This window comes from Pseudophryne corroboree, chromosome 2 (assembly GCF_028390025.1).
Source record: "Pseudophryne corroboree isolate aPseCor3 chromosome 2, aPseCor3.hap2, whole genome shotgun sequence".
Taxonomy (NCBI): Eukaryota; Metazoa; Chordata; class Amphibia; order Anura; family Myobatrachidae; genus Pseudophryne; species Pseudophryne corroboree.
Window position 1 is genome coordinate 429441989 of NC_086445.1, and position 27630 is coordinate 429469618.

Below are 27630 nucleotides of genomic sequence, written 5' to 3' on the forward strand. Positions count from 1 at the left end.
GCCATAAGTTCAGTGCTGCTGCCATATAAGTCCAGGGGTACTGCTGTATAAGTCCAGTGGTGCTGCCATATAAGTCCAGTGGTACTGCCGTATAAGTCAAGTGGTGCTGCTGTATAAGTCCAGGGGTACTGCTGTATAAGTTTAGTCCAGTGGTGCTGCCGTATAAGCCGAGTGGTGCTGCTGTATAAGTCCAGGGCTACTACTGTATAAGTCATGGGGTACCGCCTTATAAGTCCATGGGTATTGCCATATAAGTCCAGTCCAGTGGTACTGCTGTATAATTCCAGTGGTGTTGCTTTATAAGTCCAGGGGTACTGCCGTATAAGTCAAGTCCAGTGGTACTGCCATATAAGTCCAGTCCAGTGGTACTGCCATATAAGTCCAGTCCAGTGGTGCTGCCATATAAGTCCAGTGGTGCTGCCTTATAAGTCCAATGGTACTGCCGAATAAGTCCAGTGGTGCTGCCATTTATGTCCAGGTGTACTGTTGTATAAGTCCACGGGTACTGCCGTATAAGTCCAGAGGTGCTGCCGTATAAGTCCAGGGCTACTGTCGTAGAAGTCCAGTTCAGTGGTACTGCCGTATAAGTCCAGTGGTGCTGCGGTATAAGTCCAGGCGTACTGTCGTATAAGTCTAGTGGTGCTGCCGTATAAGTCCAGGGTTACTGCTGTATAAGTCCAAGGGTACTGCCGTATATGTCCAGTCCACTGGTACTGCCGTATATGTCCAGTGGTGCTGCCGTATAAGTCCAGTGGTGCTGCCGTATAAGTCCAGGGGTACTGCCATATAAGTCCAGTCCAGTGATGCTGCCATATAAGTCCAGTGGTGGTGACATATAAGTCCAGGGGTACTGTCGTATAAGTCCAGTCCAGTGGTACTGCCATATAAGTCCAGTGGTGCTGTCCTGTGCTGCACATTATGTACTCCCAATGAAAGAGTTATTAATATTTAATCCAAATAATTTTAACAGGGTTTGCTCTGTGTGGTGTAGGGGTATGCTCTCCTGTGCCGCATATTGTTATATAACTCCAGAAAAATAATGGATAACAAAAATTTGGAGGATAAAATAGGGAAATATCAAGAACCACTTGATCCTAGTGCTTAAGCTGCTGCCACTAGTCATGACATAGATGATGAAATGCCATCAACGTCGTCTGCCAAGGCCGATGCCAAATGTGATAGTAGAGGGCATGTAAAATCCAAAAAGCCAAAGTTCAGTAAAATGACCCAAAAAATAAATTTAAATCGTCTGAGGCGTACTGTCGTATAAGTCTAGTGGTGCTGTGGTATAAGTCCAGGGTTACTGCTGTATAAGTCCAAGGGTACTGCCGTATATGTCCAGTCCAGTGGTACTGCCGTATATGTTCAGTGGTGCTGCCGTATAAGTCCAGTAGTGCTGCCTTGTAGGGGTATGCTCTCCTGTGCCGCATATTGTTATATAACTCCAGAAAAATAATGGATAACAAAAATTTGGAGGATAAAATAGGGAAAGATCAAGAACCACTTGATCCTAGTGCTTAAGCTGCTGCCACTAGTCATGACATAGATGATGAAATGCCATCAACGTCGTCTGCCAAGGCCGATGCCAAATGTGATAGTAGAGGGCATGTAAAATCCAAAAAGCCAAAGTTCAGTAAAATGACCCAAAAAATAAATTTAAATCATCTGAGGAGAAACGTAAACTTGCCAATATGCCATTTACGACACCGAGTGGCAAGGAACAACTAAGTCCCTGGCCTATGTTCATTACTAGTGTTTCAGCTTCACATGACGATGGAAGCCCTCATCCTCCCACTAGAAAAATTAAAATAGTTATTCTGGCAAAAGCACAGCAAAGAACTATACTTTCTAAGATGGTATCACAAATCCCCAAGGAGCGTTCAAGTGTGTCGACGGTTGCGATGCCTGACTTTTCCAACACTGGATGGGAAGAGGTGGCTCCTTCCACTATTTGCACGCCCTATGCAAATGCTGGAAGGAGCACCCACAGTCCAGTTTCTGATTTTCAAATTGAACATGTCACTGTTGAAGTACACCAGGATGAGGATATAGGTGTTGCTGACGCTGAGGAGGAAGTTGACAAGGAGGATTCTGATGGTGATGTGGTTTGTTTAAATCATGCACCAGGGGAGACATTTGTTGTCCATGGGATGAATAAGCCCATTGTCATGCCTGGGCAAAATACCAAAAAAGCCACCTCTTCGTTGTGGAATTATTTCTCCACAAATCCAGACAACAGGTGTCAAGCCGTGTGTTGTCTTTGTCAATCCATAATAAGTAGGAGTAAGGATGTTAACCACCTAGGAACATCCTCCCTTGTATGATATGTCACCTGCAGCGCATTCATCAGAGGTCATTGTCAATTTCAGAAACTTTGGGTAAGAGCGTAAGCAGTCCACTGACACCTAAATCCCTTCTTCCTCTTGTACCCAAATTCCTGCAAGCCACACCATCAACTCCCTCAACATCAATTTTCTCCTCAGTCAGGAACTTCAGTAGTTTTGCAGGCCATGTCACTGTTATGCACACCAGTGCCTGCAGGAAAGTACTGGTGTCAGAACTATTATGCACTCCAGTGCCTGCAGGAATGTACTGGTGTTTGAACTGTTATGCAAAACAAATGGACTCACAGACAGACTGGGGAATATGACATAACGTACACAGAAGGTGATAGGGTAACAAAATACACACAAAGTGAACAGAGAAGCCCAGAGGCTAAGGAACTGGGTATCTCCCTTGTATTAGAAATGCTCAGATGGGAAAAGCAAGATGTTGTGTTTTAATACGTAGAGAACCCGAAATGCTGTTGCTAAGGGCAACAGCAAAACCCTAAAGGGTTACCAACGGGTGTGGCAGTAAACTCCTTGGTCAGAGATGGAATGATAGACACAAGGAGAGTCTCCACAATCCTAATTCTCACTTGCAGTGCACAGGTTCAGCTTACTGCCACTAAACTGACCCCTGACACCTAGCACAGTGAGACAGGATTAGACAGGCAAGTCTTAGAATACAGCCGCAAACTTGCTAAGTTCACAGAGTAATAACAGAACCCCAGCAAGCTAAACGACTGACTCCAGTCTTACTGCTAGGTCTGGATTGGCAGAGTGTAATACCAAATCCCCAGGCCTATTTGCAGTAAGCAACAAACAAATACAAAGCTACACAGTACTGGTTAACTTTCAGGAACTGACTAACCAACAAAGATTCAGCAGCATCTGCTTACCCTGAGAAGAGGCCTTATAAAGCAGGTGCTGTCCACGCCCCACTCAGACCTCACAGACTGTGAGCACAAAAACCAGCACCGGATCCCCTGCCGTGCACAGAGCCTATAACCACTGCACAGCAAAAGACCCGAACCGGAGTATCAGCTGCGCTCAGGTTACTCCGCTAGCACTTGTCTCCCGGTTGCCATGACGACGTGGCAGCACAGGGCAGGAGACCCTAACAGTACCCCCCCTCTGACGAGGGGTCAAAGAACCCCTACCACCGGGTTTATCGGGGAACTGCGAGAAGAAAGAGCGTATCAGTCTGGGGGCATGAAGATCACAACTGCGCACCCACGACCGCTCCTCTGGGCCATACCCCTTCCAGTGCACCAAAAATGACAGCCGACCCCGAACCACCTTGGAGTCAAGAATCCTTTCAACAACAAACTCCCTCTGGCCACGTATCAGAAGAGGGGAAGGTCTTCCACTGGAAGAAGGATTACTAATCGCCCGTTTTAAAAGGGAACAATGAAATGTTTTATTGATACCCAAAGAACGGGGCAGATCTAACTGAAATGCCACCGGATTGATAACCCTGGTGATCTTATAAGGGCCGATGAACCGGGGGCCTAACTTATGAGATGGCTGTCTCAACTTCAAATTCTTGGTAGACAACCAGACGAAGTCTCCTAATTTGAAGCTGCAGGGTCTTTTCCGCTTATCAAAAACCCTTTTGGTCACTAATGACACAGACACAAGGGCTTTCTTCACTTTCCGCCAAATACCTCTAAGGACCGAAACCACAGAGGAACCACCAGGCGTGGAGTCCAGGGGGTCAAAAGAATTGGGCTTAGGATGATGCCCATACACACAAAGGAAGGGAGAGATCCCTGTAGCAGAGTGAGCCGCGTTGTTATAGGCAAACTCCGCCATGGACAGATGAGCAACCCAGTCAGTCTGACACTTGGAGACATAACACCTGAGGAACTGCTCCAAGGACTGGTTCACCCTTTCAGTCTGCCCATTAGACTGCGGATGGTAGCCTGACGACAAGCTGACAGAAATCTGGAGATCGGAACAAAATGCCCTCCAGAATTTGGCCACAAACTGGGATCCGCGGTCAGAGACCACATCAAGTGGCAACCCGTGGAGATGCACAACATGCAGCATAAATAATTCAGACAGGCGTCTGGCCGATGGCAGCCCAACCAGTGGAACGAAGTGCGCCATCTTCGAAAACCTGTCAACGACAACCCAGATGGCTGTCATCCCCGAGGATTTGGGCAAGTCCACCACAAAATCCATTGAAATGTGGGTCCATGGCTTAGATGGGATAGAGAGTGGATGTAATGGGCCAACAGGAACCCCTCTAGGAGTCTTATTTCGGGCACAGATGTCACATGCCCGAACCCACTGATCCACATCCTTAGCCACCGAGGGCCACCACACCGCCCTAGATAGCAACTCCCGAGTTCTGGCAATACCCGGGTGACCTGCCGACTTCTTGGCATGGAATTCCAGGAACACTCGCTGTCTTAACCTAGGAGGCACAAACAAAAGACCTACCGGAAGGTCTGGAGGAGCCTGCTCCTGTGCTCTAAGGACTAATGATAAGAGGTCCTGGGTAATGCCCACTTTAATACATGATGGGGAAACAATGGGCAACGGCTCCTCGGTGGTCTCCTGGATTGGAGCAAAACTCCGCGAGAGCGCATCAGCCTTGATGTTTTTTGACCCAGGGCGATATGTTATCAAAAAAATAAAGCGAGCAAAAAACAAAGCCCATCGTGCCTGCCTGGCATTGAGACGCTTCGCTGACTCTAAATATGCCAGATTCTTATGGTCAGTGAGAATTGAGACCACAAACTTAGCCCCCTCAAGCCAGTGTCTCCACTCCTCGAGTGCATCCTTAATAGCCAACAATTCCCGGTTACCCACGTCATAATTCATCTCGGCAGGTGAAAATTTACGGGAAAAGTAAGCACAGGGATGAAGGCGATTATCAGACACTCCCATCTGAGAAAGCACTGCCCCAATACCCATCTCTGAGGCATCCACCTCCACCACAAAAGGACGCTCTGGATCTGGGTGTCGCAGCACCTTGGCCGAAACAAATGCCCTTTTGAGACGGGCAAAAGCCGCTTTAGCCTCACAAGACCAGTGAGCAACATCCGCCCCTTTCTTAGTGAGTGCCACCAAGGGCGCCACTATAGACGAAAATCCAGCGATAAATCGTCTATAAAAATTCGCAAAGCCCAGGAAACGCTGAAGCGCCTTCAAACTAGTGGGCTGCACCCAATCCAGGACTGCCTGTACCTTGGAACCCTCCATTTGGAAACCTTCTGGGGAGATAATATATCCTAGAAATGCGATTTGCTGAACTTCAAATTCGCACTTCTCCAGCTTTGCCCCAAGCTGGTGGTCTCTGAGTTTCTGGAGGACTAAGCGTACATGCTTCCGATGTTCCTCCAGGGAATGGGAGAAGATTAGGATGTCATCTAAGTATACAACTAAGAATCTATCCAAATATTCCCTGAGCACATCATTCATGAAATCCTGGAAGACTGCCGGGGCATTACAGAGCCCAAAAGGCATCACCAAATATTCATAATGCCCTGAGTGGGTATTAAAGGCAGTCTTCCATTCATCCCCCTCTCTTATTCGGATTAGATTGTACGCACCGCGTAGGTCAATCTTAGAAAAAATGGTGGCAGTACGAAGCTGGTCAAACAAGACCGAAATGAGAGGCAGTGGGTATGAGTTTTTAATCGTGATACGGTTCAATTCCCTCAAGTCGATGCAGGGTCGCAACGAACCGTCCTTTTTACCCACGAAGAAGAACCCCGACCCAACTGGAGACTGTGAAGGTCTGATAAATCCCTTAGCCAAGTTCTCCTGAATGTACTCTGCCATAGCCTGAGTCTCAGGACGTGACAGGGAGTACAACCTGCTCTTGGGAAGCTTAGCATTTGGCAACAAATCAATGGCACAGTCATAGGGGCGATGGGGAGGTAGTACCTCTGCAACTTTTTTTGGAGAACACGTCCGCAAAATCTGCATAACACCCTGGCAATCCTGGCAAACTTAGCTGCGAGAGCCTGACTGGAAGACTCAAGCAACTCCTGAAACAATCAGTACCCCAACTAAGAATCTCCCCAGAGACCCAGTCAAATTGAGGATTGTGGGCCCTTAACCAGGGTAACCCCAACACCAATGGGGCAAAAGTACAGACAGTCACATAAAAGGACAATTTTTCAGAGTGTGTGGCTCCAATAAACAAAGAAATCTGGCTAGTGCAAGAGGTAATTTTACCTTGGGATAATGGTTCCCCGTTTAACCCACAAATCTCAATTTCCGATGCCAAGGGTACTAAGGGAACAGAGTGTTTCAGGGTGAATTGGCGGTCCATAAAAACCCCGTCGGCCCCACTGTCCACAAAGGCCTCAGTCTTGACAGTTTGACCGAGGATCTTCAAGGTCACCGGAATGATAAAAGTCTTCTTGGGAAATTCTGACTTCTGGCCTGACAGGATATTTCCCATCACCCTCAGGCCCTGAAGTTTTCCGGCTTTTCTGGGCATGATACTACCACATGACCTTTATTCCCACAGTACAAACACAACCCCTGCTGTCTCCTCCGCGTCTTCTCACGCAAGGAGAGGCGGGTAGCCCCAATCTGCATAGGCTCCTCGGAAAATTCCTCAGAGTCTGAGGTTCCCTTGGGAAGGAAAGAAATCTCAGTCTCCCTTTCAAGCCTACGCTCTCTCAGCCGTCTATCCACCCGGATGGATAACTGCATGAGCTGATCCAAGCTATCAGGCAAGGGATATTGTACCAGTTGGTCCTTTATCTGGTTAGAAAGACCTCTTCGGTACTGGTGTCTCAGGGCTGGGTCATTCCACTGGGTATCATGGGCCAACCTCCGAAACTCCGTACAGTAAACCTCAACTGGCCTTCGCCCTTGCTTAAGGATCGAAATCTGAGCCTCGGCTGAGGCCGTCTTGTCAGGGTCATCATACAACATGCCCAGTGCCGTAAAAAAAGCATCAACACTTTTAAGCGACGGACAGTCAGGCTGCAACCCATATGCCCAGACCTGTGGGTCTCCTTGTAGCAAGGAAATCACTATGCCCACCCGCTGAATCTCCGACCCAGAAGACTGAGGCCTAAGCCGGAAGTATAGCTTGCAGCTCTCCTTGAAACAAAAGAACTGCGAGCGATCTCCAGAAAAACGATCCGGGAGATTTACTTTCGGCTCCTTAACCCCTGCAGGTGCTGCTGCGGGAGCTCCGCCAGCAGCCTGGGAGGTGTGCATTTTAATGGACAAATCATTAAATTGTCGAGTCAGGACCTGCACCTGATCGACCACCTGTTGCAACGTATTTTGAGGGGTATGCTCCATATTCCCACAAAATTTCAACAGGAGTATTAGGCTGCTGAATATGTTATGCACACCAGTGCCTGCAGGAAAGTACTGGTGTCAGAACTATTATGCACTCCAGTGCCTGCAGGAATGTACTGGTGTTTGAACTGTTATGCAAAACAAATGGACTCACAGACAGACTGGGGAATATGACATAACGTACACAGAAGGTGATAGGGTAACAAAATACACACAAAGTGAACAGAGAAGCCCAGAGGCTAAGGAACTGGGTATCTCCCTTGTATTAGAAATGCTCAGATGGGAAAAGCAAGATGTTGTGTTTTAATACGTAGAGAACCCGAAATGCTGTTGCTAAGGGCAACAGCAAAACCCTAAAGGGTTTCCAACGGGTGTGGCAGTAAACTCCTTGGTCAGAGATGGAATGATAGACACAAGGAGAGTCTCCACAATCCTAATTCTCACTTGCAGTGCACAGGTTCAGCTTACTGCCACTAAACTGACCCCTGACACCTAGCACAGTGAGACAGGATTAGACAGGCAAGTCTTAGAATACAGCCGCAAACTTGCTAAGTTCACAGAGTAATAACAGAACCCCAGCAAGCTAAACGACTGACTCCAGTCTTACTGCTAGGTCTGGATTGGCAGAGTGTAATACCAAATCCCCAGGCCTATTTGCAGTAAGCAAAAAACAAATACAAAGCTACACAGTACTGGTTAACTTTCAGGAACTGACTAACCAACAAAGATTCAGCAGCATCTGCTTACCCTGAGAAGAGGCCTTATAAAGCAGGTGCTGTCCACGCCCCACTCAGACCTCACAGACTGTGAGCACAAAAACCAGCACCGGATCCCCTGCCGTGCACAGAGCCTATAACCACTGCACAGCAAAAGACCCGAACCGGAGTATCAGCTGCGCTCAGGTTACTCCGCTAGCACTTGTCTCCCGGTTGCCATGACGATGTGGCAGCACAGGGCAGGAGACCCTAACACACTGGCATGACTGATGAGTCCTCTCCTAACAGGGATTTTTCTGGAGGATCCTTGAGTGATAACCTACTGCTGCAGCTGCTGCAGCTGCTGTTGTTGCTGCTGAGAATCAATCGTCATCCCAAAGGGGAAGTCGGAAGACCACTTGTATTACTTCAACTAAGCAACTGAGTGTCCAACAGTCCTTTGCGAGGAAGATGAAATATGACAGCAGTCATCCTGTTGCAAAATGGATAACTGAGGCCTTGACAGCTATGTTGGTGTTAGATGTGCATCCAGTATCCACCATTAGTGCAGTGGGATTTAGACAACTGATGGAGGTAGTGTGTCCCCAGTACCAAATCCCATATAAATTCCACTTCACTAGGCAGGCGATTATGAGAATGTATAGAGACGTCAAAAAAAGTGTCCTAAGTGTCCTAAAAAATGCGGTTGTACCCACTGTCCACTTAACCACGGACATGTGGACAAGTGGAACAGGACAAACTAAGGACTATATGACTGTGACAGCCCACTGGGTAGATACAGTATATCGCCTTGAGCAGCAACAACAGCAGTGGCACCAGTAGCAGCATCTCAGAAACGCCGGCTCGCTCCAAGGCAGGCTACGCTGTGTGTCACTGGTTTCAGTAAGAGGTACACCACCGACAATCTCTTATAGAAACATCATCGCTCAATGGCTTACCCCACTTAGACTATCCAGGGGATTTGTGATATCAGACAATGCCACCAATATTGTGCGGGCATTAAATCAGGGCAAATTCCAGCATGTCCCATGTTTTGCTCACATAATAATTTGGTGGTGCAGCATTTTTTGAGAAACAACAGGGCCGCGCAGGAGACACTTTCGGTGGCCTGAAAAATTTTGGGACACCTTCTCCATTCAGTGACTGCGTGCCGTGAACTGGAGGACAATTCCATCTGGCACCTCTTTTTTTTCTTTGCATTATGTACTTTTTGTGGCCTAGTTTTTCAAACTGCCATCCTGTCTGCCACTGCAGTGCCACTACTAGATGGGCCAGGTGTTTGTGCTGCACACTTGTGTCGCTTAACTTAGTCATCCAGCGACCTCGGTGCAACCTTTTGGCCTAAAAACAATATTGTAAGATGTGAGGTGTTCAGAATAGACTGGAAATGAGTGGACATTAATGTTATTAAGGTTAATAATATCGTAGGATCAAAATTATCCCCAAATTCTGTTATTTTAGCTGTTTCTATGTTTGTCTCAAAAATTATCCAGATTCAAAACCAAAACCAAAACCCAAAAGGGTGGTTTTGGCAAAACCAATCTAGATCCAATACACGAACGGGGATCCAGATCCAAAACCAAAACACAAAACACGAAAAGTGCCCGCCGCACATCTCTAGTTTTAAACTGTATGTTCTATCATTTTATATTCTGCATCAAAACATGGTATTTTCAAATTGTATTCAAATGCTATATTGTGTGGATGTCGGGAAAGGCTGTAATTATTAAGCCAGTTAATTACCAGTAAAGTAAGCAAGAAGACATTTGGCTTTCTCTTTCCCCCTTCTAGATTCTAAAAGAATGTGTGTGTACTCTTCACAGCAGGGGGCCGTATGTGAGCTATGGGGAAATCATAGGTGACCAAAATGTTTTAAGAAAGGCAGACTCTCTTAACCTCAGACACTTTTATGAACAGTGACGCCACCTGGGTTATGGATTCTGAGAGACATTTGTCAGATGAATTTGCTTCCTGACAAATCCATAAAATTGTCCAGAGGAGTGACAGATTGCAGGTTTCTAGCTTCCAAGCAGGTAATAAAACTTGTAATTAGGAGACCCTGCTTGTTTGACAGGGAGATGCTGTGTTAGAAGTACAATGGTGTTGCGGTTTAATCACAGTAGAGTTTATGCACACTAACTCAGAAGGTCGGGATTGAAGAGGGATTTGTGTAACCATAAGAATGAAAGCCCCCCAAGTGTCCATGTTCATTTCTGAGGAGAAGCTGTAGTGCTGATATGTTCAAACCTAAATTTCTTGTGATCTCTGGCAGAACAGATATACTGTATACAGTAGGCCTGTTTGTAAATGATCCTCATTTCTGATTTTTTTGTAATCGTTTTATTTTCTGGAAACAAAATTTTCATTATAATCTATATGTCAATTTACAGATCTTTTTGTAACTGTAAGCCTTGGAAATATTTTTCACATTAAAAGAGTACAAACCTGCATTCCTCTGAGCAGTGCCGTAACTAGGCCTTTTAGCGCTGTGTGCAAGAAATGACATTGGCGCCCCCCCATGTAAGTTAGGGGCGTGGCTTTATGGGGAAGGGGCGTGGCCACAAAATAATAGCAATTCATACTACGGTGCACAGTAGTCTCCATTATTCAAATTACGCTGCACAGTAGCGCCACTACACTAGGTAGAGACCCTTTTATACATTACAGCAGACAGCATCCCCCTTTTTACACATAACAGCAGACAGTCCCCCTTTTTACACATTACGGCAGACAGCGTCCCCCTTTTTACACATTGCGGCAGCCAGTCCCCCTTTTTACAAATTGCGGCAGCCAGTCCCCCTTTTTACACATTGCGGCAGCCAGTCCCCCTTATTACAAATTGCAGCAGCCAGTCCCCCTTTTTACACATTGCGGCAGCCAGTCCCCTTTTTACACATTGTGGCAGCCAGGCCCCCTTTTTACATATTACGGCAGATGGTGTACCCCTTTTTACACATTGCGGCAGCCGGTCCTCCTTTTTACACATTGCGGCAGCCAGGCCCCCTTTTTACACATTGCGGCAGCCAGTCCCCCCTTTTACACATTGCGGCAGCCAGTCCGCCTTTTTACACATTGTGGCAGCCAGTCCCCTTTTTACACATTGCGGCATCCAGGCCCCCTTTTTACACATTATGGCAGACGGTGTCCGAGAAAGAGAGAGAGAGAGAGAGAGAGAGAGACTTACCATCTCCCCGCTGACAGGCTCCTCGTGCAGCTTCCTCGGTGCAGGCAGGTGAGAAGGAGGAGGAGGGAGGGGGACTGGAGCCACAGCAGTGCTATGTAATTGGTAGTAAGCGCCATTGCAGCAGTCCCCTCTTCTTCCGTATTGGCTGCCTGGCGTTGCTGTGGATGCTGGGATGGAGGAACCACACCTCAGCATCCACAGCAGCGCCAGGCAGCCAATATGGAAGGAGAGGGGGCTGCTGCAGCGGTGCTTACTACCAATGAAATAGCGCTGCTGCGGCTCCTGTCCCCCTCCCTCCTCCTCTTTCTCACCTGCCCGGCGCTGCTCTCTTCTCCCTCCACAGCGCAGCGGCGCACAGAACAGGCGGCATGTAATGAGTCAATTTGACTCATTACATGCCGCTGGTCGTGCGCCCTCAGGGCAACTGCGCTGTGTGCCAAGCCCACTTGGCACACACGTAGTTACAGCCCTGCCTCTGAGTACTTCTTTATTGTGACCCTATTGCCTTATGATTATGCTTTTGTATCCTTTCCTGATTTTGACTTTTTTTTTCCTGCTTTTGCATGCTGCCTGCCCCTGATCTGGGCTGTTAACTGAACCTTGCCATTTTCCGCTTCTTGCCCTCACTGTGGTCTGCTAAACCTATTCTGTACCACAATCATCCCTGTACCCGGTCAGTATGAATTCAGCATCGGCTACATCCATACCAATTCCATATGATCTGCTACTGCCTTTTTCCAAGTTTATCCACACAATAACCTGAGACGATAAATCCCTACTATTATTGGAGCTTATACACCAGAAGATGCCCAAGTACTGATGAGCACATTTTTCTCTATGGGAAAGTCAGCTTTCTATTGGTGAAAACCTTGCATGCAGTTCAAGTATTCTTATTGTCTCTCCAAGGACATATCATTTTTGTTTTCATTATCTTGGTTCATTGATTGAATTCAATCTCTAGCAGTTTGTATCTAACATTTGGGTCTCTGTACTAAGCCTCGGTGAGAAAGTGGCCAAAGATAAAGTACCATACCAACCAACCAGCTCCTAACTGTTATTTTTCAAACACAGCTTGTAATATGGCAATTAGGAGCTTATTGGCTGCTCCCTGGACCCCCTCCCTATCCGCCTCCTCCACTCCTTCTTCCCCACTGCCTGCTTTCACCTTGTTCATCTCTTCAACCTATCACTCTCTACCGACATCTTATCTCACCATTCAAACATTCTCTTGTCTCACCTATGCTTAAAAAAACAGAGTTTGCCCTTTCTCACCTACTAGCTACCGCCCCATCTCTCTTCTCCTTTTTACCTCCAAATTACTTAAGAGGCTGGTGTACAGCCGGATCACCAGCAACCTCTCTGACAACTCCATCCTTGATCTTCTTTAATCTGTCTCTAGCCCTCTACACTCCACTGAAACTGTCCTTGTCAGTCACCAATAACCTGCTTTTGGCCAAATCCAGGGGTCACTTCTCTCTGCTCATCCTCCTGGACCTCTCTGCTGCATTTGACACTGTGGATCATCCTCTCCTCCTCCACATCCTACAGACCATTGGCCTCTCCAGCACTGTCCTTGCTTGGTTCACCTCTTACCTCACTAACCGCTCCTTCTCAGTGCCCACCTCCAGTTCTACATCAACCCCTTCCATTCTCCCTGTCATTGTCCCACAGGGCTCTGTCCTGGGTCCCCTTCTCTTCTCTCTTTACACTTATCCTCTGGGTGCCCTCATAAGCTCACTGGCTTTCAATACCACCTATTTGCTGACAATACGCAGCTATACCTCTCCTATCGATCTCTCCCTCTCTGTTCTCTCTCAGGTATCCAGCTGCCTCTCTGTCATCTCCTCCTGGATGTCTGAGCACTCTCTGAAGCTCAACATGGACAAAACCAAACTCATCATCTTTCCCCCATCCAGCGTCTCCACCCTCCTAATATCTTTGTCACTGTTAACAACGCCATCATTCTCCCTGTTCCTTAACTCCACTGCTTGGGCATCACTCTTGACTCCTCCCACTCCATTACTCCCAATGTTCAGCCTATGGCTAAATCCTGTTGCTTCCAGCTATGCCACATCACTTGGATCAGGCCGTTCCTCTCCCAAAATGCCACTAAACTTATTATCCACTCACTGGTCATCTCACGGCTCAACTATTGCAACAATATCCCTACTGGTCTTCCATGTTCCCATCTCACTCCACTTCAATCTGTTCTCAACTCCACATATCAACTTATCTTCCTCTCCTGCTGTTCCACATCTGCCACTCCTCTTCGACAAAACCTGCACTGGCTCCCATTCCCCTACAGAATGCTCTTCAAACTCCTCATTCTGTCTAACTCTACTGCTCCCTACAATTCCAACCTCATCTCCCTAAATACTCTCTCCCACCCACTCCAATCAGCCAATGACCATTGCCTCTCCTCTACCCTGGTTACTGCACCCATGTGCGAATCCAAGATTTTAACCATGCTGCCCCTTCACTGGAACAAGCTCCCTTGCTCTATTAGACTCTCCCCCACCATGCAAAGCTTCAAACGGCCACTGAAAACCCACCAGCTCATCAAAGCATACCCTTCCACATAACCTACAGATGGAGCCACGTTAATCATGCCTCTGCCTGTGCCTAGTCATGCCCAGCGAGATGGATCACCGGGAGTGAACAGGTGTGCGTGCGTCATAGACACGCACAGGCTCCTTTCAAAGTGAATGGGTGTGTCTGTGTATGCGCGGCGGTGGGCCGAGGTGCAGGCACATCTAGGTACACTGCTCACCCCCACCTGCAATGTAGCCACGCTCAATGATTGTGGCTCCATCTGTAGCTTTGAGGCCACTCTCCCAAGCCTTGGCCGTCTATGGGGTATATGCAATTGCGGTCGAATTCCCGAAATTGTCGAATTTCGGGTCATTTTCGACCAAAAAAAAAAATCGCCTATGCAATTCAGTGCTTTCCGACCAAAAAACGGACTTTCAAAATTCGACTTTTTGAAATTCGACTTTTTGCAAATTCGACTTTTCTGCAATGATACAAGTGCTGCAATTCGACCAAAGCATATTCAATTCAAGTTTGGAAATTCGACAGCAGTGCTTTTAGACAGCAAATTCGTCATTTTCAATCCGCCACACTTTGGAGGGTGAAAACAAATAAAAAAATTTTAAACATGTTTTTTTTTGTGTTTTTTTTGGGGGGAATAGCAGATCTATTTATATTAGAAGGGATTAGGTACTTTTTTTTTTTTTTTTGGAGGCACAAATATTATTTAAATATTTTTTTAATTTTTTTTTTTTTTTTTATGCTGGAACGGTGAAATCATTAAAAAAAATGGCGTGGGGTCCCCCCTCCAAAGCATAACCAGCCTCGGGCTCTTCGAGCTGGTCCTGGTTCTAAAAATGCGGGGAAAAAATTGACAGGGGATCCCCCGTATTTTTAAAACCAGCACCGGGCTCTGCGCCTGGTGCTGGTGCCAAAAATACGGGGGACAAAAAGAGTAGGGGTCCCCCGTATTTTTAACACCAGCATCGGGCTCCACTAGCTGGACAGATAATGCCACAGCCGGGGGTCACTTTTATGCCGTGCCCTGCGGCCGTGGCATTAAATATCCAACTAGTCACCCCTGGCCGGGGTACCCTGGGGGAGTGAGGACCCCTTCAATCAAGGGGTCCCCCCCCAGCCACCCAAGGGCCAGGGGTGAAGCCCGAGGCTGTCCCCCCCCATCCAATGGGCTGCGGATGGGGGGGCTGATAGCCTTTTGTGATAATAAAAAGATATTGTTTTTTCCAGTAGTACTACAAGTCCCAGCAAGCCTCCCCCGCAAGCTGGTACTTGGAGAACCACAAGTACCAGCATGCGGGAGAAAAACGGGCCCGCTGGTACCTGTAGTACTACTGGGAAAAAAATACCCAAATAAAAACAGGACACACACACCGTCGACAGTAAAACTTTATTTCATACGTCGACACACACATACTTACCTATGTTCACACGCCGACATCGGTCCTCTTCTCCATGTAGAATCCACGGATACCTGAAAAGAAAAGATCAATATACTCACCTCAGCCATGGTCCAGAGATAAATCCACGTACTTGGCAAAAAAACAAACCGAACACCCGCTCCATGCCGGACTGAAAGGGGTCCCATGCTGACACATGGGACACCTTTCCACGAATGAGACCTGTCAGTGACAGCTGTCACAGAAAGGTCTCTAAGCCAATCAGGAAGCGCAACTTCGTTGCGCTCACCTGATTGGCTGTTCGCTGTCTGTACTGTGACAGCACATCGCAAAGCCGCTCCATTACTTTCAATGGTGGGAACTTAGCGGCTAGCGGTAAGGTCACCCGCCGGTCAGCGGCTGACCGGCGGGTGACCCCACCGCTACCCGCAAAGTTCCCACCATTGAAAGTAATGGAGCGGCTTTGCGATGTGCTGTCACAGTACAGACAGCGCACAGCCAATCAGGTGAGCGCCACGGAAGTAGCGCTTCCTGATTGGCTGAAGGGACGTCAGTGACAGGAGTCACGTGATGTCCCGGCATTCGGGAGAAAGGGGTCTGATGTGAAAACATTGGACCCCTTTCTAGTCCGGTATGGAGCGGGTTTTTGCGTGTTTTTTTTTTTAAACAAGTACGTGGATTTTACTCTCTGGACGTGGATTTATCTCTGGACGCTGGAAGGTGAGTATAATTTTTTCACAGGTACCCTCGGATCGTCGGAGACCGTGGCAGTCGGCGTGTCAACATAGGTAAGTATGTGTGTGTCGGTAGTGTGTAATAAAGTTTTACTATCAAGGTGTGTGTGTCCTGTTTTTATTTGGGTATTTTTTCCCCAGTAGTACTACAGGTACCAGCGGACCCGTTTTTCTCCCGCATGCTGGTACTTGTGGTTCTCCAAGTACCAGCTTGCGGGGGAGGCTTGCTGGGACTTGTAGTACTACTGGAAAAAACAATATCTTTTTATTATCACAAAAGGCTATCAGCCCCCCCATCCGCAGCCCATTGGATGGGGGGGGACAGCCTCGGGCTTCACCCCTGGCCCTTGGGTGGCTGGGGGGGGGGGACCCCTTGATTGAAGGGGTCCCCACTCCCCCGGGGTACCCCGGCCAGGGGTGACTAGTCGGATATTTAATGCCACGGCCGCAGGGCACGGCATAAAAGTGACCCCCGGCTGTGGCATTATCTGTCCAGCTAGTGGAGCCCGATGCTGGTGTTAAAAATACGGGGGACCCCTACTCTTTTTGTCCCCCGTATTTTTGGCACCAGCACCAGGCGCAGAGCCCGGTGCTGGTTTTAAAAATACGGGGGATCCCTGGCCAATTTTTCCCCTGCATTTTTAGAACCAGGACCAGCTCGATGAGCCCGAGGCTGGTTATGCTTTGGAGGGGGGACCCCACGCCATTTTTTTTTCGGGTTTTTCACGTTTTTTTACCGTTTTTTAAAATCGCGGCAAAATCCGCCAAATCGTCCGATTTTCGCCCGCGACTCTGGCGAATCCGTTTTTCATTGAATATGGTGAATTCCGGAAGCCACCTTCCGGGATTCACCTGTCGAATTGAGTCGAATTAAAAAACGGCGAAAATTGCCGCGAATTCGACCGCAATTGCATATACCCCTATGCCTCGCTTAATTCCTAACATCAGGCCGCCTTCCACTTGCTTGCACCTCATGTCACCTTACTGTCTCTCCCCACCCAATAGATTGCGAGCTCCATGGAGCAGGGTCCTCTTCCCTCCTGTTCTCACAACCCTCTTCTCTCACATGTAAATTACAACTCTCTGCTATGTAGCAAATGTCTATATCTGCATATCCTCTCGCTCATTACTTTACATCTCTTCCAGTGGCTGCCTGCCCCTAGTAGTATGATGACTACTACTTTGCTTCCTTTCTTCTTGGCTGTAGTGTGTACTGAGAATTGTGTTGTTAATTGTTACCTGTGCTCTGTTTTAGTTTTTCGGTTACTGTAATGTTAAGCTCTTTGTACCCTCTATTGTTCTAATGTCTACCATATGTATGGCCCTGCAAAACACTTGTGGCGCCTATAAATAAAATGGAATAATAATAATTTATCTCCTTCGACTTTATCACTCTCTAATTGATTGCGGGTAATTCTGTCGCTGGGTGGGGGGGCTATTCAATTGGCCCCTGATAAACCAGCATGTGACTCAGCCACAAGTTAACGCAGTGGCTGCATCCATTTATTAATAAGCCCCATAATTTGCAAAACATAACATTTGGTTGACTGCATATATTAACAGTAAAAACAAAAAATGTAGCTGCTAAGGTATTGTGCTTATTTATAGTTATTGCAAGTACAACTGCATTTGCAGAGACCTTCTAACATAACAAGATTTTGTAATGCCCTCTACTTAAGAAAAGTGTAAAGCATTCCCATCTAAAACCAGCCAGATGGTAGATAGCAAAGCACTAGTCTATTGTAAAGATAACACAGTTGACATGATGACCTATGAACTATTGAGATTTTTAAAAACTGGCTGGCTGATAAATAAAATCTCATCTCATGGAACAAATGTGACTATAACTCAAGTAGACAAAATTAATATAAAACACAAAGCAGTGCTTGCTGACCTTTACTTTGTTATACTTCAAGTATTGTAAACAGTAATTGTTTAAGCTGTGATATTAAGATAATGTACCTCTTGTTTGTAGTATGTTTTAAATTTTATATCTGGTACCCCCAGTGAATTACAATAATTATGTTCACAGAACCTCTAATACAGTAAATCATCCAAGCATTCTTTCTGTACTTCAGTTATTGAAAATAATGTACTACATACTCGGTTCAATTGCTAAAACAGTACATTAAAAGGATGAAAAGAGTCATTTATTTTCTTAATGTCTTTATTTTTTTGTATTGTGCCAAAGATTTCAGGAAGTTTAGTATGTGGTCTTTACTGAACTTATTTTAGGAGTAGCTGTATAAGGTACAGTATGCACAGAAAATGATGGGGGCTAGTTGGGAGAAAAGCATTAAAGTAAACAAGTTTGCACAAATGTATTTGTTTTTGTGTATGGTGGGTTGGGTATGCTGACTGCTGGTCACCATACTAACACCAGAATACTGGCTTGCAGATGCCCGGCGTTGGGGTGGGGGGGGAATAGTGTCGAGTGGAATGAAGCCCGTCGCAGGGAAAGCTGCGCTCACCACGCTGCAGGCTCAGTGGCTTGCTGCGCTCGAGTGGAAATAGTCCCTGTTAGTCGGCATGTTGACTGTCAGGACTGTAAGCGTGTGGGATTCTGGCGTCGGTATTGTGACCGCCGTTCACGTAACTGCCTCCCTACAGGGTAATACTGCTTGTTTTTGCATGTAATCTACAAATGCAGGAGAGATTTATTTTAACATTGAAATATAGATTTGAGTTTGCAAAAGATCCTCTCAAATCTAGACCTCTCAACACATTTTACAACTGCCCCACCTGCAGCACAACATATATTTTTTTTTTTTACCAAGGGGCAAAGGACCTGGTTCAGAGATGGGGGCAGTGTCAATGTTTCTGAAGTTGTGCAATTTCTTGCTAATGCGCATAGAAACATAGAAACATAGAATTTGATGGCAGATAAAAACCACTTGGCCCATGTAGTTTGCATTCATGAAATGTCCTGAAAATCCTTACTGCACAAGCACAAACCACAGTGTATGATTGCATTTGCAACTGTGTACAGCATTGCCAATACTTGAGAAAATATTTGCAATCTTTGAGCATTTTAGGGAGGAGACAACAGTATGAGGTGTACTAATGTGAACATAAAAAGTGGCAGAGTGCCGCTACCTGTTTGTGTCAGAGTGTATATATATATATATATATATATATAGCTGTGAAGGTGATCCTGATACATTGAAAAAGGATTGTCTACAGCATCTTATCCCAGTCTATATATAGATATATTGTGTTGGTGAAGGCAATTTGATATTTTATATGTCGAATATTGAATATATCCTTTACACTTTCTGGATGTGGCATACCGAGAATTACAACCAGTGGTAACAATTTCCCTGGAGATAATTTGATTCAAAACCCCTGATGAAGTCCTAACGGACGAAACGTGTTGGGTTTCTACGAGTTGGTTGATATATCTGAATTCATTAGTTGAAGATTGATCTCTCCAAAATACTAACAGAGAATTCCAGATTGTGATCCTTCAGACCATTATAAAAATATAAGATTGTCACATTGCTGATGTTTGTAAGCCTGTAAAAACGTTTTTATATGTTTTTACGTCATAGACGTATGTGACAATGTTTTGAAATTCATTATTTTACACATATAAAAAATTATTTTTATTGTATGGTGAATTTTGAGGTGTTCAAGCACCCATGAGAATTATTTTTTATCTTTATTGCAATACCTTGTCTGATGGAAGGTATTTCTTATTGGTGTAGCTATAGATATCAGCACATATTGGGTCTTTATTTGGTGCCACAATAAATATATATATATATATATATATATATATATATAATAACCTCTTCCAAATAAGGCACTCCACGGTCTCACATCAGAAATAATAACAGCTCACTGCTGGGCTTGTGTCAGCAACGTTTCGGATTTAATATCCTTTGTCAAGCATTACCATCATGATGATGGTAATGCTTGACAAAGGATATTAAATCCGAAACGTTGCTGACACAAGCCCAGCAGTGAGCTGTTATTATTTCTGATGTGAGACCGTGGAGTGCCTTATTTGGAAGAGGTTGTATGACATTACAAAGAGCACCGCGGCAGTTGAATAGAAGTGAGAGTGCCAGTTGATAGCCCATATATATATATATATATATATATATATATTGGTGCTAAACCCCAGTGTACTATACTATTATTTTTCTGTGACGATGCTGGTCAGGCCGCAGTGTATATTCTCATACACACATTGTGTACGACACTGTTGATGAAACTAAACCGCGGTGTTCGATCACTAGTTCTGACTCATGCACATATTGTGTGACTCTGTGAGTGAAGCTGGTATCACAGTAATACATTTTATTTTGTATTCATATACATATTGTGTGACTATGTTGGTGAAATTAATTACTATTTTTGACTCATACTCATATTGTGTGACACTTTGGGTGAAGGTGGTACCACAGTAATATATTTTATTTCTGACTCATACATGTATTGTGCAACACTGTTGTTGAAATTAAACTGCAGTGGTTGATTACTATTTCTGACTCATACTCATATTCTGTGACACTGTAGGTCATACATTTTTTGTACAAATTGTGGTGTGTGCCGTACCCCACTTGGGTTGTGTTTCTGGATCTATATGGAGGATAAACAATTGAGAAGAGAACAGGTAGCACATACTAATGCTGCAGGTTCTGTCACTAGTCATGATGATACAAGTCTGTTAATGTCATCTACAAAGGCCAATGCCCAAGGGCATAGACAGCTTTAGTCAGGGCATGTAAAATCAAAGTAGCAATATAGTTTTATAGTGGCAAAGAAAAAAAAGAAAAAATAAATTTAGCTACAGAGAAACATAAAATTAAATTCACCACACAATGTGGCAAGGAAAGGCTAAGGCTTTGGCCTTTATTTATGAATGTTGGTTCTGCCTCTTATGATACATAAGCCCTACTCTCTGTAGAAATGTCTAAAAAATTAAACTCGTTAAGGTACAGGAACCAACTGTGTGCTCAGAAAAATCACAAATCCCTCAGGAGGGTTTTAGTGTGTCCACAGGTGCCATTTGTGAACCTGGCCTTTACAATACTGTACTCAAAGAGGAGGCTTCTTCCACCATTGGTGCACCCTCTGAAAATATGGGGATGAGCAGCACAAATCAACATACTGACATTGAATTTGAGGATGCTTCTGTGGAAGTGCACCTGTATTAGTGCACTTCCACAGAAGATTAAACATATTTACCCCACCACAGTTGGGATTCTCTGCTTCAGGATGCTGGTATTGGTCATATGACCGCCAGCATCTTATCCCTCAGCATATCATATGTATTCCAGTGAATGCTGCCTATTTCTTTTTAATTTGCTTAATTTATGTATCCTGTAAAAGGATGTTAAGTTCATTTAACTTACAGGAAAAAGCAATACATAAATATGATAAACCTCTATGAAATGCGTACACATTGCGTAAGCACGCCATCACGCTGTAAGCACAAAGCAGCTACACATGCGGCCGAATACACTTTAAACCCCTAACAGGAAAGTAATGCGACACCAATTGTATATGTTATGTTGTGGTCCAACGCAGCAACAAATATTTACTTAAAAGGGGGTTCACAGATAAATACAAGAGAAAAGGCTATAACCAATGGATATATACGTTTGTTCGCTTGCTCCACCCAGATCTGGTCCTCAGTCAATCTGGAAAAATGACCTTCAGAGAATAGAATGGGGCCGGCCAGGAGGCTTGGCTTTTATACAATATTCCAAAGCATGAAACAAAGGAAACTGTAATCTCTTCTTTCATAGGTCAAAGGGCTGGTCATTTACAGTACATGAGGGGTCATAGGTTAGTTTGAATAGGTGGGCGATGCCTGGTCCAGGTGCACTTGCAGGTGTCCTCCACTGGGTTCCCACCAAATATCAAGAGTACAGTAAATACAGTGTGATATTAATAATATATTCCTGCGCATATCTATGTGCTGGAGCGTGCTACTTTCTGCAAACTGTCATCGGAATATTGCCCTTGAACTACTGTACAACTGGATATCAAATACCACATCCTAACCTAATTCTGTCCCCTCATATTGTGTAAAGTTGAATCCCTCTGTTGTTATACTTCCAAAGTAAATGTAACTTGCTGGTGTGGTGCGTGTAGGCTATGTGTAAATTATGCACTATGTGGATTAAATATCAGATATGTATTTGTGGCTTTTCCATGCAAATGCGTATGCTACCGTATTTACTCATACCACGCGCTAATACGCTGGACTTCGTGAGCCAATATATGCAACCTGCGGGCATGCGCATGCACGGCAAAACAAGCACACGCACGGAGGCCACTCTGTGTGGTGTTTGCACATGATGCGTGTGGGTATAATATTTTTCGACTTCGACAAAGACAACTAATCTTAAAATAAAATTTAGTCCAATCCTGTGTCAGACATTCCAAACTGACACAAACTTTTTTAACCTACTGTTCTTGAATAATAGGGGGGGAGTTGTACAATGTAACTAACATTATGTAATGCTATAAGTATATTGATTCCCAAGTCATTACAATTTCAGCCTATTCAGGTTACAAAATTATTATAAGCCAGTTAATCATTATTATTTGTGACTGCAATGTTTTAAACAATAATAATTCAACTAACAGGTATTGTCCTTACAACTATTCTATATGTAGTTCAAAGTTTAGGGCCAATAAACATCATGGTAATTGCAGTACATAAGTGAGCACGGTTTTCAATATTTGTCTTGCACTAAAGCTTGTTAGGCAGGCAGTTAAATAATTATTTTGTTACAGTACATGTATTCTTGCTGCCATCCTAGAGAAGAAATAATTACAAAATAAATGTTTTCCTTTGAAGTGCACTTAAACAAGTATATTTATTGATCAATTGTTTACAGCTGCACTGGGTTTATTTCATATTATCTAGTGCAATTTGGAAATTAAATTGACTCTTAAAAGCGAAGATTCTCTTCACATCCAATATACCTTTTAATAAAATAAAGAGCATACAGAAAATAAAGAACTTAAAACAAAAATGACATGCCATCAGCGAAATGATTATGTTCATTACAAAAAAATGAGTCAATTATGCCTTATTGTTACATATTATGTGCATTCCCATTTTGAAGTTCCAGCGGGATATTGCCAGTTCCTGGCTAAACATTTCTGGCATACTGTATGTAGCACTCAGTATTTATGTAAAAGTGATTATTTTATAAATAATTTCTTAGCTAATTTATGACAGTTTATTTGACATACTTAATCTGCTGTGGAATACATTGCTGGACCCCTCCCCCCAAAACATGTTGTATGTGGCTCAGTGACTGCTAACTACTTTTTTGATGTGCTTCTTTTCTAAAGGTAACAATACTCAGAAAAAATGTTCAGTAACTTACCTGAAGGTACAAAGTCAATAGCTTCCATAATTGGGACACGTCTTCAGATGCTTATTTTTGCTAATTTTTTATATTTTTCATGGATTTTAGAAAACAAGGTGTCAGTTAAAAAAAAAATAGTTGCCCTGCAGTACACATTGATTAAATAGCCTATGGTGGTCACAATAAGTACACAGCAGATGTGACGTGACTGTTAGGCTATATAGAGTCTCAGGGGGAGACGTATTAAGGGGGTAATTCCGAGTTGATCGCAGCATCAAATTTGTTAGCAGTTGGGCAAAACCATTTGCACTGCAGGTGTGGCAGATATAACATTTGCAGAGAGAGTTAGATTTGGGTGGGGTGTGTTCAAACTGAAATCTAATTTGCAGTGTAAAATAAAGCAGCCAGTATTTACCCTGCACAGAAACAAAATTACCCACCCAAATCTAACTCTCTCTACAAATGTTATATCTGCCCCCCCTGCAGTGCACATGGTTTTACCCAACTGCTAAAAAATTTGATGATGCGATCAACTCGGAATTACCCCCTAAGCCTGGAGAAGTGATAAAGCTGTGATAAGTGCAAGGTGATAATGCACCCAGCCAATTAGCTCCAATATGCAAATCGACAGGAGCTGATTGGCTAGGGTGTTATCACCTTGCACTTATCACTGCTTTATCACTTCTCCAGGCTTAATACATCTGACCCTCAGTCCTTAACCAGGAATCTGGGTTTATAAGTAAATAGCAGGCACGGGGTAATGCAGGAACACAGTGGTAATGCAGGGGTTAGCAGCAGCAGTATTAAAGACAGCTAATAGGTGTCTCACACCAGAAGCTAAGGATTGTGACACTCTTACACAGTAAAGATAGCTGCAGTCTGCACATTTGCTGTAGCACATCAGGTTGGAGGTCACACCTCCCTGCAGACTCTGTGCTTCCGAAAGCTTGTGGTAAATGTAGTATAGGAGACTGAATAGACTGCTGCTCTCCCAACACACATTACCCTGTATTCTGTATATGTATATATATATATATATATGTACGATACATCAACAGTGTGTTCTTTATCTGGCAGGGAGGAGAGGAGCACCTATTAAAATTTGTCAATGGCTTGAATTCCCTTCCAGGCACTATGCGCTTCAGCCTTACTTTCTGTAGCTAGCACATCAATTTTTTGGACGATTACATCTACAAAACTAATGAGAACATACAGACCAACATTTATAGCAAGGATTCTGACAGGAACATACTACTTTTGGCCTCTAGCTTCCATCCTGCCACACTCAAAAGATGCTTACCCTACTCACAATTGCTCAGGGTAGCATGTATTACATCTCAGCCATCTGATATCACTATAGTGTTAGACAGAGGTTACTCGAAGGGATAATTTGGTGAGGTTTTATCTAAGATTGGAAAATGTAAAAAAGAAGAGCAGCTGCACAAAAAAGATATTCCTCTCAGCACTGGACCAGACAGATTTAACATAATCAGTATGTTCATCACCGCCTTGGCCTTTATATGCAAAAAGATTCTTCAATGCTGCACCTCATATCGAGTGATGAAGTGCTAACAACCTGCATTGAAGAAACTCAGAGAGTCACCTACAGAAGGGGACCCAATCTTAGGGATCTCCTGGTAGACACAGATTATTTTAAAATAAAGACCATAAAGGCCCCCAATTGGCTTACCAAAAGAGACTGGCTTCTTTAGGTGCAGTGGATGCACTAACTGTAGTTTTTATGACTATTTTATTACTATTTTTGCAACACACAGGACAACATTAAATACTCCAATAAGCAAAGACACTTGCCAGACACTTCAAGGAAGTCAATCAGCTAAAATGTTGCATAATAGATCAGATCCCCCCACTACAAAGAAGAGGATACCAAACAAAATTTTGCTACAAAGTGAACGCAAGTAGTACTACAGACATAAGACCCTAGCACCAGGTGGTCTGAATGAAGACTTGAGACTTATTTTTGTTGCAGAACTGATGCCTGCAATTTCTGTTTGCTTGACATTTATCATTATGTCTATACTATTGGTTTATATATTTTGTGAATAACGTCCTGTTTTTTGCATTTCTCTTTTGCAATCTAAATCATGTTCACTCTGCACACACTATGCACAATTTTTAAATGTGCCATGTTTTGGGTATTCGCCTTTGGGAATTGCTTTGCAGTAGTCTCACATGGATCCTCTGACTTTGGTGCTGTATTACACTCTGTCTAGGGGTAATGACCTGTGCCACACACAGCATTATGCACCTTGCACTTATCAGCTGTAATTGACAGCAGTATGCACTGCATGATTGGATGTTGTACTTAATGGGGTTGCTTTTGTTTATATACATGACTCTACCAATGTCAAACGGCATCTAATGACCCCATGGTGCGCTCGGCCAGCCTGTGTCAGCATGAGATGTGTTTGTTCTGTATTTGCACCTTTTTTTGCTATAAATTAAGGGGCCCATACTGTACATCAGCAAATGATTGGGGCAATTTGCCAATTTGCAGACAATTGTGCAAATAAATCTGTAATGTATGGGGTTCACAGAGCACACAAATTGATTGTGATTGTTAAATCAGGTTTTTCGACATATTTAATTTTGCAGATAAATTGGGACTGTAGATTGCTAGTGTATGGGTAACAATCTGCAGATCTGCAGACAGTTTCCAGTAAACTGTTGAGTCTTTCAAGATTGGCAGATCTGTTTAACTGAAAATAATTTGCAAATCATTGAAAAATATGTGTAATGTATGGGAAAACTCAGATGGATTGTAAAAACAATAAATCTGGGAAAAAATCTCAGAATCTGTGAAACAAAAAATAGTGATTGCAGATATATGGGCCCCTTTGGACAGTGACAGTGTGAGGTTAGAATGTATTTAAAAAGTATGTTAGGAATAGAAATAAATACAAAGCATTTGTATAGTTTAGAATTCAGCAAAGTTTTAATAATTCTCAGAACAATAGGAAAAACAGAATCTCGAGAGTTATTGTCAACTAGAATGACTAAAAAAATAATCTTACAATGTTCTTTATTAGCAAAAACAAAAATCAAAAGTATAAAAAAAACAACAACAAATGTACATTAAAAACAGTTGTTTTAAGATATTGTTTGAACCAGGACCAAAATATTTTAAATATATTTCATCTAAAATTTAACTAACTGGCCAATAGTGTAAATTCTGTAATGAAGAGATCCCAACAACAGGAAATGTGTTAATTTCTATTGTTAAATAATACCGCAAGCTTGGTTTTCACATTGTTTGCATTATAGACACAGAACACTGTATATTCAGGCTGCCACTAAGTGGCAGTGTTATATTGGAAAAATGCAAAACAAGCAATGTAATGAATACAAATTGCATTTGTGCCACAATAATCAGATTTACTTTTAAAAGTGACTATATCTTGTACTATTCAAGTAACAAAAGTGAGTGTTATAACTACAGTTCTGTATGTTACCCTTTAGAGCACATTTTTGCTGCACCTAAATCACATTTGAGAGTGTTAGTAATGCACATTGCTTTTGTCAAAGAGAAAGCACTCGGGTCACTCATCTTCTTGAATGCTTTTTGCCAATTTGAAAAAGGTTCTCATCTAACTTGTACCTTTATGTCTTGTTGATTGATGTTTTAGAAAGAGAAGGTAGTACAAGAGCAAAAAGTAAAAAGGAGGAAAATTGAAAAAAAAATGTTGTTATAAAACAGTTAAGCACTGTATAACGACAAAGTGGTGTTTACCAAAGTCGGACTAGATTTTTGCATTTAAAAGTGCAATTTATACAACATGTAATTGTCTTGTAATAACTGTATATAGTTCAAAATGTGTCAGATGCTCAAAACAGATTTTGATTTGCACAAAATTGGTACTGGCAAAACTGCTAGGCATAAGCAACCAGTATCAGTTATGATGAGAGTAAAAGAAGGGTCAGAGGAGCATGCTTGCTTAGATGAGAATAAATAAATATTTGATGTATTTTGACAAATGAAATAATCTTGCTCACGCATGTGTTCCTATTAGTTGGGTCATTTGTTTTCAGTTATAGCGTTTTTACACTTTTTATTATTATATATGCATAAGTGAAAATTTAT